Source organism: Mus caroli, chromosome 2 (genome assembly GCF_900094665.2).
Source record: "Mus caroli chromosome 2, CAROLI_EIJ_v1.1, whole genome shotgun sequence".
NCBI lineage: Eukaryota > Metazoa > Chordata > Mammalia > Rodentia > Muridae > Mus > Mus caroli.
The window spans coordinates 48,115,974-48,129,916 of NC_034571.1; positions in this window are offsets into that span (position 1 = coordinate 48,115,974).

The following is a 13,943-nucleotide window of genomic DNA, read 5'->3' on the forward strand; positions in this document are numbered from 1 at the left end:
TTTGTCTATGACCTAGAAAATCTACAATATTTTCCATTATATCTCTTTTGAATAATTGTTATACAGTACAAATAATACTATATTTTCTCGTACTCTTGTTCAGCGTGTTTCTGCATGAATATGTATGGAAATTGCCTCGTCATAACAGAATATAATATACAAATATGATGCCTATGATGTGTTGACATAAATATTTCATAGGTTTCTGGTATGAGGTTTGGAATTTGGGGCTCCCGTATGTTGCCTTTGAGCTACCTCTCATGTGTAATTTGCACATTAAACATGTAAGTGGGCCTCTTTTATTACACTATAATTCCCACATCTACAGAATATATGTGCTGAATCCTTGCCTTTTGAATTAAGATTTTAAAAATACTTACCCATCTTCAGAAGCAAGGACACTGATCAAAGGATGTATTAAAGATATTCATTAGCACAGAGCAATAAAAACCCTGTTATAATTACTGTGAGCAATAGTGATGGGGCTGGGGACCATGCAATGAGCTCTGCATACCGTAACATACCATAACTCCGCCACAGCATTGTATGACAAGCAGCTAGGCACTGCTACTCAGAGTCTCCAACAGTTACCCAATATCCCAGAATGTTGTGCAAATTAACTTCTTTTTGTTTTGTTTTGTTTTTTGTTTGTTTTTGTTTGTTTTTTCGAGACAAGGTTTCTCTGTGTAGCCCTGGCTGTCCTGGACCTCACTTTGTAGACCAGGCTGGCCTCGAACTCAGAAATCCACCTGCCTCTGCCTCCCAAGTGCTGGGATTAAAGGCGCTCGCCACCACCACCCCGCTGTAAACTAACTTCTAGAAAGTCATTTTCAAGATATTTATTTTATGTGTATGAACGTTTTACCTGTACCTATGTTTCTATACCACATGAGTCAGAGTCAGAAAAGGGCATCCGATGCCCAGAAACTGAAGTTAAAGGTGGTTGTAAGCCACCATATGGGTACGGGGAATTGAACCCAGGTCCTCAGGAAGAACAGCCAGTACTCTTAACTGTTGAGCCCTATCTCTAGCCCCTGGGAAGCCATTTTAAAGATCATGTGACTAGATAAGGCCCAAAGCCTAAGTCCATTACCATCACCATGGAGTTTGTGTTGAATGAATAACTGCGAGCTCACCTTGCCTGTAAAGTAAACCTGTTCTTTGGAGAAGGGGAAACTGAGGCACAGAGAAATTGAGTAACTTGTCTCACAGGGTAGTCAGCTGAGACTCAAATGAAGGAAGATGGCTGCATGTGACCGCATTGACAGTCCTTCTAGCCTGTACATGACTCTCTACTTGGAGGTCATGGCTAATGGTCAGTGCCGGGTCTGCTGCTTGCTTACCCCAAATCACTGCATCTTGTCGGAGTTTACAATAGTCGCTGCCTAGAAAGGATACTTGCATTATGGGTAGGGGTCTAGCTTGATGATAGAGCATGCTTAGCTTGCTTCCTAGTACCTGCAGGTTGGAGGGAAAATTAGTCTACTTATAGTCTTGACTAAGCACATCCTAGTAGCAGGATGTGAACACATGAGATGAACTATTCAGCTTCTCCATGAGTTTACCCTAATTCAGTACAGGATCTTAAACATAGGCGTGTATTTTCAAATATCTTAAGGTACCTTTACCAGTTGGATTAAAATTTATCAATAGGCACCCAGCCCTCGTGCTTTTTCAACTGTTGCAAATAAGATTTGAGGCCTATTAAATGAGCTGGTCAATGAGTCACGAAAAGCTTGGCCAGAAAACATTTCCAAACTCTATGCTCTCACGCCCCGGAGGCCATTACTTAACATCGTAATCTGCTCTACCTAAGGCCTTGTGAGCAGTCTAGATCCCGAAATGAATCCATCTTCTGTGGTGTGGCTGCATCCAGGGTTTAAACTCAGGCCACAATTAAGGACACTGATTGGTAGGCTCAGCAGTCTCAGCAGTGGGCGGGGTGAAGGTTGACTAGGCACCAAGAACAAAAGTAGGTTCTCTCTCCTTGGAACAACTCTGTGAATGGAAAGGGTGGGAAAGGGCACCCTGCTGCTTCCTGCGCTGAATCTGTTCTGGAAGAAAGGACTTCCGCCTGGCATCTCTCCCAGGGGACACGACAGAAGAGTAGTCTTACTAAGCAAAAATTCTGGGACTTCTAATTATACAGAAACACACACACACACACACACACACACACACACACACACGACATCAATCGATTCCACAGCCATGGACAGAAAGAAGATCGGGTTTAGGCAACGTCATTGGTCCTGTGACCTAGTCTGAGTAGTCCTGGCCCTGTCTGTGGCTCTGCTCTGCTGAGAGCTCGATGCAGAGCTCAGCCAGGGACACAGGCCAGCATCCTAGAGCAGTCTGGCTGGCAGAGTTCTAGGGCAACCAAAACTGTACTAAAGAATGACAGCAACCCAGGCCCTAAAGGCAGGGCAGGACTCTCCCAGTTTGGCTCTCAGTGATTGCAATGACACTGGATCTGTAAGATGGATAGTTTTTTTTTTTTTTAACCTCAGCACAAAAATTCCAGAAATTTCCCTGGTGGTTTCCTACTTGGGCTTGGAGCCAACAAAGAAGAAAAGTAGAACGCAAGGCCATCGTTCCACCACTGAGATATATACCTGGGCCTTTTCTGTTTTAAAAGACAGTCTCACTCAGGTGCCCAGACTGACCTCACACTCCCAAGTAACCCTGCAACCTCAGGTGGAATTCAAGGTATGTGCCACTGTGCCTGGTATTTATTTCTGTTTTCTTTTTTAGGATTTATTTATTTTTATGGTGTGTGTATGTGTGTGTGTGTGTGTGTGTGTGTGTGTGTGTGTGTGTGCGCATGCAATATCTTGTAGAGGCCCAAAGAGGTCCCTGGGTCCTCTCGATAGAGCTACAGCTCAGCCTCCTAACGAGGGTGCTGGGAACTAAACTCGTGTGTCCTTTGCAAGAGAAGCAAGTGCCCTTAACCACTGAGTTTTCTCTCCAGTCTGTCATCCCCCCCTCCCCCTCTTCCTTCTTTTTTTAAACCAAGTCCATCAAACACCAAAACGAACACACATAATTAAAAAAGCCCATGGATGTTGGACAAAACTTGGGTAAGGTCATCAGCCTAACAACCATTCATAAAGCATTGTGAGGGTTGGGAGAAGGTTTTGTATGTAGTCCTGACTGTCCTGGAACTCTTTCTGCAGACCAGACTGGCCTCCGACTCAAAGATCTGCCTATCTCTGCTTCTCCAGTGCTGGAATTAAAGGCATGCACCACCACACCTGGCTCATAAAGACTTTTTGATAAAGCTGCATTTTCTACAGATAATGACAACAAAACTTTCTTCCATTTTGTAAACCTTGACAGTCACATCGCTCTGTGATTTATTTAGCTGGTTTATCTTTGCACCAGAGTGGTCTTATCAGCATCTTCTCCCTATAGATTCCTTCCGTCCCTTCCTCAACAATGGAGAAACTCAAAGAAGGACCTTGATGTTCGCTTTGCTTTCACTCTTAAAGCCATGGCATGATGGCTCACTGCAGCTGGATGCAACATCACACAAAATAAGGTCTTAGATGAGTGTTACAGCTGTGTCTGGGTGTGGTGCAATACAACTGTAAATCCTGGGATTAGAAGGCTGAGGCAGGGGGGAACATGAGTTAGTGGCTAGCCTGGGCTACAACACATAGTCAAATTCTGGGTCAACAAACAAAGCAATAAGCAAACAAACTAAATTTACAATTTAAAATGATGTTTATTAGCAGGGTGGTTGTGGTCCATGCTTTAATCCCAGTGCTTGGGAGGCAGAGCAGGTGGATCTGCTGAGTTCAAGGCCAGCCTGGTCTACAAAGTAAGTTCTAGAAAAGCCAGGGCTACACAGAGAAATTCTGTCTCAAAAAGCATAATAATATTCTTTTTATTCTTTATAAAAAGTTGTATAGGAATCTAATCATAACATAGTTGAAGATATATACTATCTAATAGTAATGTCTATATAATTTTATACAATTAATAATACAGATAGCATACTTCTTTAGTTCTCTTAATTCCTGGATACAAATGGCTAGTAATTTTTTTTGAAGTGTTGACAGTTATGCAGCTAGATCAATAGGGCTTTTCTCTGCTCCAAAACTATCTTATTACCTAAGTTTTCCATAGCACAACACAGATATCATTGAAATCTTTATTCATCAAACTGACATTAGAAATCTAGTTGAAGAAGAGAGAGCCTCATTCTGAAGTCATAGGGTAAGACTACCATCCAAAAACATTTATTTTTTGTTCATTGTAGGTGATGTGCCTCACCTGACAGAATGATAAAATATATAGAAAGCTTTGGCCTTTTCCAAAGATCACAGCCCCTGGGTTTTAGCTGCACCACAGAGAAGAGAGTGTATTTTAGGCACAAAAACAAACATTAACCCAGCAGGTGCTGGTGCCTTGTGTAAGGAAGTTAAGTCCAGCTTTCCTTTTCTGAGAAACGCAGCCTGGTGTACCCCCTGTTCCTGTTATCTCTGTGGCTCTCATGCTCCCAAGGCCATGCTGCTATAGCCTGTTAAGATGTCCTAGATCTGGTTTCCCATTGTCCTATGACTGACTGGGACAAAGGTAAGACAAAAGAGCAGGAGTGCTCTTAATCCAAGATACTGTGGGGTAGCATCTGCATGTTGCCGCTGCTCTTTCTGAATGAACAAGACTCACCACTGGAGAGAGCCTGGGCAAGATGCATCAATCTGCAACGTGCCTCTGACTTAGGCTAAAGCTCCTCAGAGCGTCCCAGATATGGCAGCTTCTCAGAGAGTGTAGCGTGGGGCCCTGAAAGACATTACAAATCTCCAACAGCACTAAGTAATTCAAAAATTTTTAAATAACACCATTAAGATGATAAAAAGAAATGAGTTTGTTGCAATGGATTTTTTTTCTTAACATGCCCTAAAAATGCAACTGTCTCTGTGGCTCTCATGCTCCCAAGGCCATGCTGCCATAGCCTGTTAAGATGTCCTAGATTTGGTATCTCACTTAAAGTTGTCCTATGGACTTTGTTCCTCCCTAAAAGTCGGTCTAGAGTTTGCTTAGTCTGGCACAGTCTTTGGTTTCCTTAGCCTTCATATTTCTAATGAGTCCTGACCAATTATCATGCACTCCCAATTTAAGTTTGTTTGATGTTTTTTGTTTTGTTTTGTTTTTCCCAATTAAGGCTGTGTATTTGGGCCTCTGTGTCATAGAAACGATGCTGCACCCATGGTACCTAACACGCTCTATTTACTGATGATCTTAGTCTCAATGCCTTAATTCGAGTGGTGTCTGCCAGTCTTTTCCCCACCACGTGGTTACTGAACAACTAGCTTACGGGAAGATACTGTGAGGCCAGCTAAGCAAATCTTTATAACGCTTTTGTTCTCTAATGTTTGTTAGCATCCACTGATGATTCTTGCCTGAATAATTATTATTGTAGTGTTTGCCAAAGGGTAATCCCAGTTTTCACTATTCTTTCTATATTTATTCATTGGATTCCTGCTATAAAGGAGAATTTTTCTCTTCTGTCTCATTTGTTTACATTAGTATGAACTCAAATTCTTATTTTATTCAAGTTGTAATTTTGGGGGTAGGGGGTGCATTCGAGACAGGATTTCTTGCAGTAGCCTTGGTATCCTGGAACTTGCTCTGTAGACCAGGTTAGCCTCCAACTCCTAAGAGATCCACTTGCCTTTGCCTCTACAGTGCTGGAATTAAAGGCTTATGCCCACCACCACCGCCTGGTGGTAATTTATTATTAAGATTATTTTGTTGTTCAACTTATCCCACATTAGTCATATGGAGTCTGTTACAGTTGTCTTTAGGCTAGATGTGGTGGCACACTCTTGTAATCCCAGCATTTGGGAGGCAGACCCAAGAGATCAGCCTGATCCAGATAGTTATCAAGTCTAAAGTCATCCTAAAATATAGAGTAAGACCATGTGTCAGAAAACAAACAAACAAACAAACAAAAAAGACAAAAACAAAACACAACAAAACAAAAACAATAATAAAACACATAACTCAAAATGTACTCATCCAAGAACATTTCTCTTTTTTTTTTTTTTTTTTTTTTTTTTTTTTTTTTTTTTTTTTTTTTTTTTTTTTTTTTTTTGGTGTGAGCCACCACTGCCTGGTCCAAGAACTTTTCTTTACCTTCTGGTACTACAAAATTCATTATGTACTTTTCTAGCCTAGACTCAGCCATTGATTAGATCCCCTGGGGTACACTCCCTGCTGGGGAATTGTCTTTTATGAACTAAGTTAGGTGGTGAGTGTGTGTACAGACACACATAAATGTATAGTCATCCCTTGACATATTAGCTACTTTTCTTGTTACTTTGAAATAATACAGGTTGGGAATATTCTAAAAGTGCACAAACTGGAAGGTGGGGGTGGGGGTAATTTGGGCTCATATTTCAGAGACTTCAGTCTATAATCCTTGTGACCATTGATTGACTTGAGGACCAGAGTGAGGCAGAATATCATGGAGGTGGAAGAATATGGCAAATATGGCTGTTCATCTCATGGGAGTCAGAAAGAAGTTGAAGAAAGGACTGGAGAACCATGCATATAGCCTTCAGTATTATTCTCCAGTGACTTCTGTCATCCAATGAGGCCCTACTTCCTCATTTTTCCACCTGTTCAAATAGTGGCACCACCACTAAGTGTTCAATTCTTGAGTCTATGGGGCATTTTATATCCAAACCATAACCCTTCTATAGAAAATGTTGGTATATACAACTGATCGAGTCTGTGAGATGGAGAGCCACAATGTTAACATCCACATTTACTCTATGTTATGTAAACAGAGAGCTGTGTATTCACACTCTCTCCAATTTAACTTCAGCGTCTCAGGATTCAGCACTTTTTATCTTTTTTGCGGCCATACAGAAAGCAATGTGGCTCTGATCATTTGTCGTATGACACTGCTTTTCTCTCTCCCTCTGTGGGCACTCATTCTCCCATAAGCCATCTCTACTTCTTCCTTTGCAGCTGTCCCCTTACCACAGTTCATGAATACGTGGAGGAGGGTGGATGCCTAAATACAGTCAGGGTTCTGACAACAGAGCAGAAGGAAGTAGATTTTAATATGACATCAACAGTGCCCGTGCAGTAATCCTCTCCTTTCCAGTATCAGCTACCATTCTCCTTTGGGAAGTCTCCATCTTTTCATAAGATCCCATGGTTAGAGTGGAGACAGGCACATCTATCTGCTGCTTCAGTGCAGCCGGGTTAATTTTTAAAATCATTCCTTCATTCATGCATGGACCCTACATGGCCTTATTCACCATTATCTGGGAGTTTAAGTACCACCACCCCTAACCTACAACAGAGGATAAGGCCAAGACAGATATTTTAAAGTTCAAGTGAGTACTTCTTGGAAAAATCAAAGGGTTAATAGTGGTTTAAAAGCACATCTGTGAATACTAATGTATCTTGAAATTCCATATCAGCTTCCATTTTTAACTGAAAATAGTTTTTTCATACAATATAATCTTATTATGATTTCTTTTCTCTCACCCCTCCCAGTTCCTCCTCACCCCTCCTTCCAGCTGGGTCTACTCCCTTTCTCTCTTCTTAGAAAACAAACTGGCATCTAAGGAATAATTATAATGTAAAGTAAAAGAAAATACAATACACCTAAAAACAAATAAATCAGAATAGGACAAAACAAACAAGAAAAAGCGCCAAAGAAAAAGCACAAAAAAAAAAAAAATGCATGTAGACCAGACATACATGTTCGAACAACCAGGAATTCCATTAAAACACAAAACTGGAGGCCATAATACATATGTAAAGGACCTATAAGGTAACACATATGTATGTACATATGTATGTGTATATATATGCATATATATGCATATACATATACACGCCTTGACTTAAACATCATGAGATAAAGAACCTTCAGAGACACCTTAAGTTCGCTTTGTGTTGGCCATCTACTGCGGGTCATGGGACCTACCCTTAAGAATGGTTTCTTTCCTCAGTGAGACTCCCTCGTAGAAAATTAACTTTTCATTTGCAAGTGACTATCAGTTGGAGTGTCTTCTGGGTTAGGAGTGAGTTTTGTCCACTTCTTTCATCTCTAGGATCCTATCTGGTACAGACTCATGCAGGCTTTCTGCATGCTGCCACAGACCTTAAGTTCATATGTAAGCCAGCCTTATGTGACTAAAACCATGTCACCTGTGAAGAATGGTAACAACTAGACTAAAACTTTATCAGAGATCACACAAACGATTAGTAGCAATTCTTGCCCAGAGCTTAACCCTTCTGATGTAGCCAAATTTTGTTCTGTATTCCTTCTCCTTTTTCTTTTCTTGTATTTATCTTACTATTACTAAACACACGAAACACATGAGAGATGTCACTGTTTAAAAACAATGAGATGCTCGGAGACACATCTGTGTCTCCCAAGAAAGGGCAGCAAAAGGTCAGAAGCGCTTGATGAGCAAAACGGTGTTTCCGTCAGAGTCGTTACACTGACTTTACTCTGATTTGGCTTTCTGTGCCTATTCTGGACATCTGTCCAGCATCAGGACACCAGTTGTTCTCTCACTCACTGCAGCTGTGGGGCTGAGATTAGCCACAGGAGGCAGGACAAAGAATAGCTGAGTCAGCAGAGGAGCTCAGCTGGCAGCTGTGTGACAGGAAGGGCCACTCCAAGTAGCTTTTCTCTCAGCAAATCAAAGGAAAGGAAGTATGCAGACACACACGTACATACACACACAGGCATGTACACACACACACATGAGTGCACACATATACACACTAGTACCACCAACATCAAAATAAGAGGAATTCACAAACATTGGTCATTAATATCTCTCAATGTCAATGGATTCTATCCTAAGTAAAAGGACACAGGCCAACAGAATGGTTGTGAAAACAGAATCCATCATTCTGCTGTATACAAGTAACACCTCAGCCCCAGAGATTGATTTTACCTCAGAATAATAGGCTGGAGAATAGTATTCCAAGCAAATGGACCCAAGAAGCAAACTGAAGTAGCATCCTCAGCCTTCTCTTTAAACTACAAACATTAGAAGTTTATATTTTCTTTTTCTCTCTCTTTCTCTCTCTTTACAGTGACAGATTCTTTCCTTTGTCTGGTGACTTCTGGTCCCTATCTGTGTCCGTCTCCCTCTTTGCCTTGAGGCTGTGTTAGTGAGACCCAGTAGTAACCAGGCACTCTTGAACTGCCATTCATTAACCAAGGGAAAATGTTTAATGGAACTTGAACTCATACAGATGCATTTTCAGTCTAAAAATGCAGGGCTTCGTGGGACTCAGCCGATAGAGGGCATACCTGGGGAAGAAAGAAAACTTCCCTCATGGCTCCATTCCTGTCCTCTTTAGATCTTAGATTATCACCTCACCTGTGACTCTACCTGCAATGGCTGAGGTGTATGCCTGCTCCTTTGTTTAATCGTTTCTCATTTGAGTGGCAGCAAGATCACTAATTCTGTAACGTCCTTGCCCCCTTCTACCCTGCCATCAGAAGAGTCTCTTGTTCTGTAGTGTTCTTCTTCACTACAGTTCTGCCAGTGCCTCAAGTCAGCTACAAAGCACCACAGGCCAGTCATTTCTCTCTGGTGCTGGAATACTCTCCCTTTAGCTGTCCTCATCGGAAGCTACACATCACAGAACTCCTTGGAAACACTGTCAAGCTCTTTAAGAGGACATTCGTCTTGACCAAACTTTATGTTTGATTTTATGACTTCAAGGAACCTACTACACCAAGAATTTTGAAGCTTAATCCAGATGCCAATCAGTGCCTCTGGGATGTCTTTCCAGACTCCCTATTCGCCACTCTGTAGGGAGCATCTCCCCTTTGACCTCTGTGCTTTTATCAGAATCCTTACTATCTTTTACTTGTTTGTCTGCTAGCCTGGGGTGGGCCTTGTCTTTCATTTTCACATCTCTACTACATACTATTGTCTAGGCTTTTGACTGCTACTCATGTTGAGTAAATGAATAAATGAACGATATGGAACAGGAAGTGATTGTGACCATTTAAAGTTAGTCACTTGAGGAATTAGCAATACCAATACCTAACACCAAGTCAACGGTGTAAATCTATTCCGTTGGATATTTTAGGGTAAACTATTCAAAAATCTTTTTTTTTTTTTTTTTTTTGCATACCAAATCTCTTACTCCAGTCAACTGAAGCATCAAATAAATCTCTCAGCACAGGATCCTGTAAGGCGAGCACGTACATTCACCATATGGAGACAATAAAAGGTGTCAAAAACAGGAAGAAAAAGGTACTACAAAAACGTGGCAAGGTTTTCCAAATAGGGCACTACTACAAATTTTAATTGCTGAGACTGTATTCACACTTACCGATAATCAACAGGGGGGAAAATTGTAAGTCCTTTCGCAATATTTAGGAGATGGAAAGTCTTTGAATTCCCAGTACTTTGTTCATAATCCAGCAGCACTTATGAAAATGTACATCCTGCCACCCTGCCACCCCACTGTGATGTCCCAGGGAGGATGGTTTCTGAGTATTTTCCAAGTTGTTAGCTTGAGTGAAGGCTCCATACCTTTATTACTTAAGCTCCGTCTCAGAATATTCCCTCCCCATCTTTCATCTAGCCCATTTCAGTACTTCTCTGTCCTTTACACAGAGCCTACGTCTTGCCAACTTTTAAAAAGTCACCCTCAAGTATCTTGGCCCATGACTTGTATCATTCGTGTCTCCTTCATAATACAACATATATGTGTGCATGTGTATGTGTGTGTTGAACTCCCTATGTGGCCAAGGATGACTTGGAACTTTCTGTCCTCCTGCCTTTACCAGGCATGTGCCATCATATTTGGCCATTTTGTCATTTTTCATCAGCTCTCATGCCTGTGGTGTTCACACAGGAACTCTTATCCTTGACAGAATATACAATCTACTGACATATTTGCCCTACTCCCCACACCTCTCCCATCTTCTTTTTGCATCTGGTGTGATTGTCCTTCGTGGCTAATTATTATAATTGGTCCTTTAGTTACATTGTCATCTCTTCTTATCACCTTTCTTAGCAAAACTCTCACTGAGACATAGCTCTGACTCCATCTGTGGTACAACTGCACTCACATAGCTGAGCGTGACTGGAGTCCTGCTGGCTGTCTTTATATTGAGCGTTAACATTGAATAAGTTCTTTTTTGCATATATTTTATTATCTTTGACAGTTTCATACACAGATACAATGTATCTTGGTCACATATACCTCTAACTCCTCCTCCCACTTCCCCAGACCTCCCCCCCCCCACCCCTCCAACCTTCATGTCTTTTTTTAGCTTATAACCCACCATGTCCGATTAGTACTACCCACATTAGAGTATGCAACATACTGATGGCCACACCCCTGAAGAATAATGACTCATTCCTGCAGCTACCAATTGCAACAGCTCGTTAGCTATAACTAGAGCCCCATAGGATCCTTCCTCATCCAGGCTGGACTTACTACCTGGCTCCATCTACTACATGGTATTTTAGTTGCTTGAAGCTCATATTGTGTCCAGAAGACAGCACTGAAAGAGTTCTTAGCTGCCTGGCAACCTCTGTCTATTTCTCAATTCTCTTTATTTTCCCATTCTCCTAGACAACAACATTATGTTGTCCTGTGATTGTAAATTGGTTTTAACGCCAATTGTTTGAGAAGTCTTGTTTTCCCAAGGCTTTATATGATTGAGAACCCTCTACAAAGCTTCTTTTAGCCTTAGTGATGTTAAGTGCAAGCATGATGCCTATGTATATGGACCAAGGCCTTTCCATATGTGCCATACTTCATCCTTAGGATATGGCAAGGAATTCCAGAATACTAGGAAGCTTAAAAAAATGCACAAGACCAAATTCCACTTGAAAATTCTCCCTACAATGGCAGTGACAGGAGAGAAAAAAGGAAGCCCCGCTCCTCATGTTAGTAGAGGTCAAAGCGTATTATAAGGAGGGTCAGCTCTCAAGTCAGACCATCTTGATTTCCTATCACCACCTGAACAGCTGGCCTGGGTGATAACAAAGTTTATAGAATTGAATTCTCAAAAAGAAAATAGGCACTTAGCCTTGTTCTGACAGAAACATAAACATATGAAATTACCTTAATTTTATATTGAAGTGATTTGATATCGCACAGGTACATCTCCTGGGGAGGAGAGAAATGTCTATAGACACCTAGTCAAAAAAACCCAGGAAGAAGTTAGGTATGGAGGGACATGCCTATAATCCCAGGATTTGGGAGTCTGAGGCAGGAGAATCACAAATTTCAGACTAGCCTGAAAGGCATATTGAGACCCTGTCCCAACAACAGTAAAGAAGGAGGAGAATGGAGAAGAAGGAAGAAGAGGAAGATGGAGGAGGAGATTGGAGTTTTAGTGTTGTGTAGCTCTGGAGTGCTACAGTCATCTCTGGTTATCTGATATCTTGACGTGCATCAATACTTGTTGGATTTGTGCTAGGCATAAGAAATTAAGTTAAACGTAAGACACTGTTGTGCCTTTAAAAACTTACAGGCTGGAGACTCCAGGCTATTTGTTGTTGGGCACATGTTGCTGTCAGGGTTTTGGAGGTGCAAGGTGATAAAGTGTTAAGAAGATGAATAGAAAAATCTAGTATTCAAGAGCTTGGCTAGTTGGTGAGGCTCCATTTCTCAGTGATCTATGGCACTGTTAGAGAATGCAGTGATTTAAAGTGTATGTCTAAGTATGGGAGCATGGAGAAAGGGCTGGCAAAATGGCTCAGCTGCTGGAAACGCTGGTTTCTCTTTCAGAGGACTTGGTTTCAATTTCTAGCACCCATATGGCCACTCACAGTTATCTGTAACTCCAGTTTCAGGGGGTTTGATGCTTTCTTCTGGACTCCACTGGAATCAGCCACATCAATAGCACACCTGTGAAACTCAAATCTATAAATATATGGAAGAGGAAACTCATCCATTCATAGACAAAGAACTACAAGCAACTAAGTGATGTTGAAAAAGGTAGAAATAGTCTTCCCCCACAGAATAGTCCCTTGTTGATTATCTAGTACTAAAAATAGTCAGCCCTGAAATCATGTACGTGCAACACTGAATGGACTAATCAGTTTATATCTATATATTTATGCACACGTGGAATATATACATAATATATAACTGTATACAACAATGTAATATATAACATATTTTTTCAATGATGTTGAGAGTGTGGAATGTTGCAAATTCAAAGCCAAGTTATCCTGGAGGCCATCTTTAACCCCAAGATGATTTTGGACCGTTTACTGGCCTCCTTTGTACCTGATCTCTCATCTTTGTGACCCTTAATAAATTGTATGGAATGTGTATCTGGCATCAAGAAAAATGGTGAGAATTTGTATGCACACAAATTCATTTTTCTTGATGCCAGACACACATTAAACTGCTAGTCTACCATCATATTCATGCTCTAGGGAAGTTATGTATGCTCATAATGCCATGCATTTAAGGATAAACTTCAACTGACTTGACAAGAAAATATATAGAGAAGTGGTGGGGAAGTTGAGAGAGAGGACAGAGTAAGGACTATTAATCCATAGACACATCTACTGTTTGAAAGTGATGGGCACCCCAGAGGTGCATGTGTTTGAACACTTGATCCTTAGCTGATGGCACAATTCTGTGGGTGTGCAATCAAGGAAATATTGTATTAAACAGAGATATTTTGTTGTTTGGGTTTTTTATTTTCAGTCTGTACTTTGCTCTGAGTGACTCCATTTTACAAGCAGCTTTTGATTCCCTTTTGAGGATGATACCTCCCATCTGTTCAATACCACCCATAGAGCACAATTGATAAAGGACTTATTTGTGTGAATAGAAAAGGTGACAGTTGCCAGGCGTGGTGGTGCACGCCTTTAATCCCAGCACTCAGGAGGCAGAGGCAGGCAGATTTCTGAGTTCGAGGCCAGCCTGGTCTACAAAGTGAGCTCCAGGACAGCCAG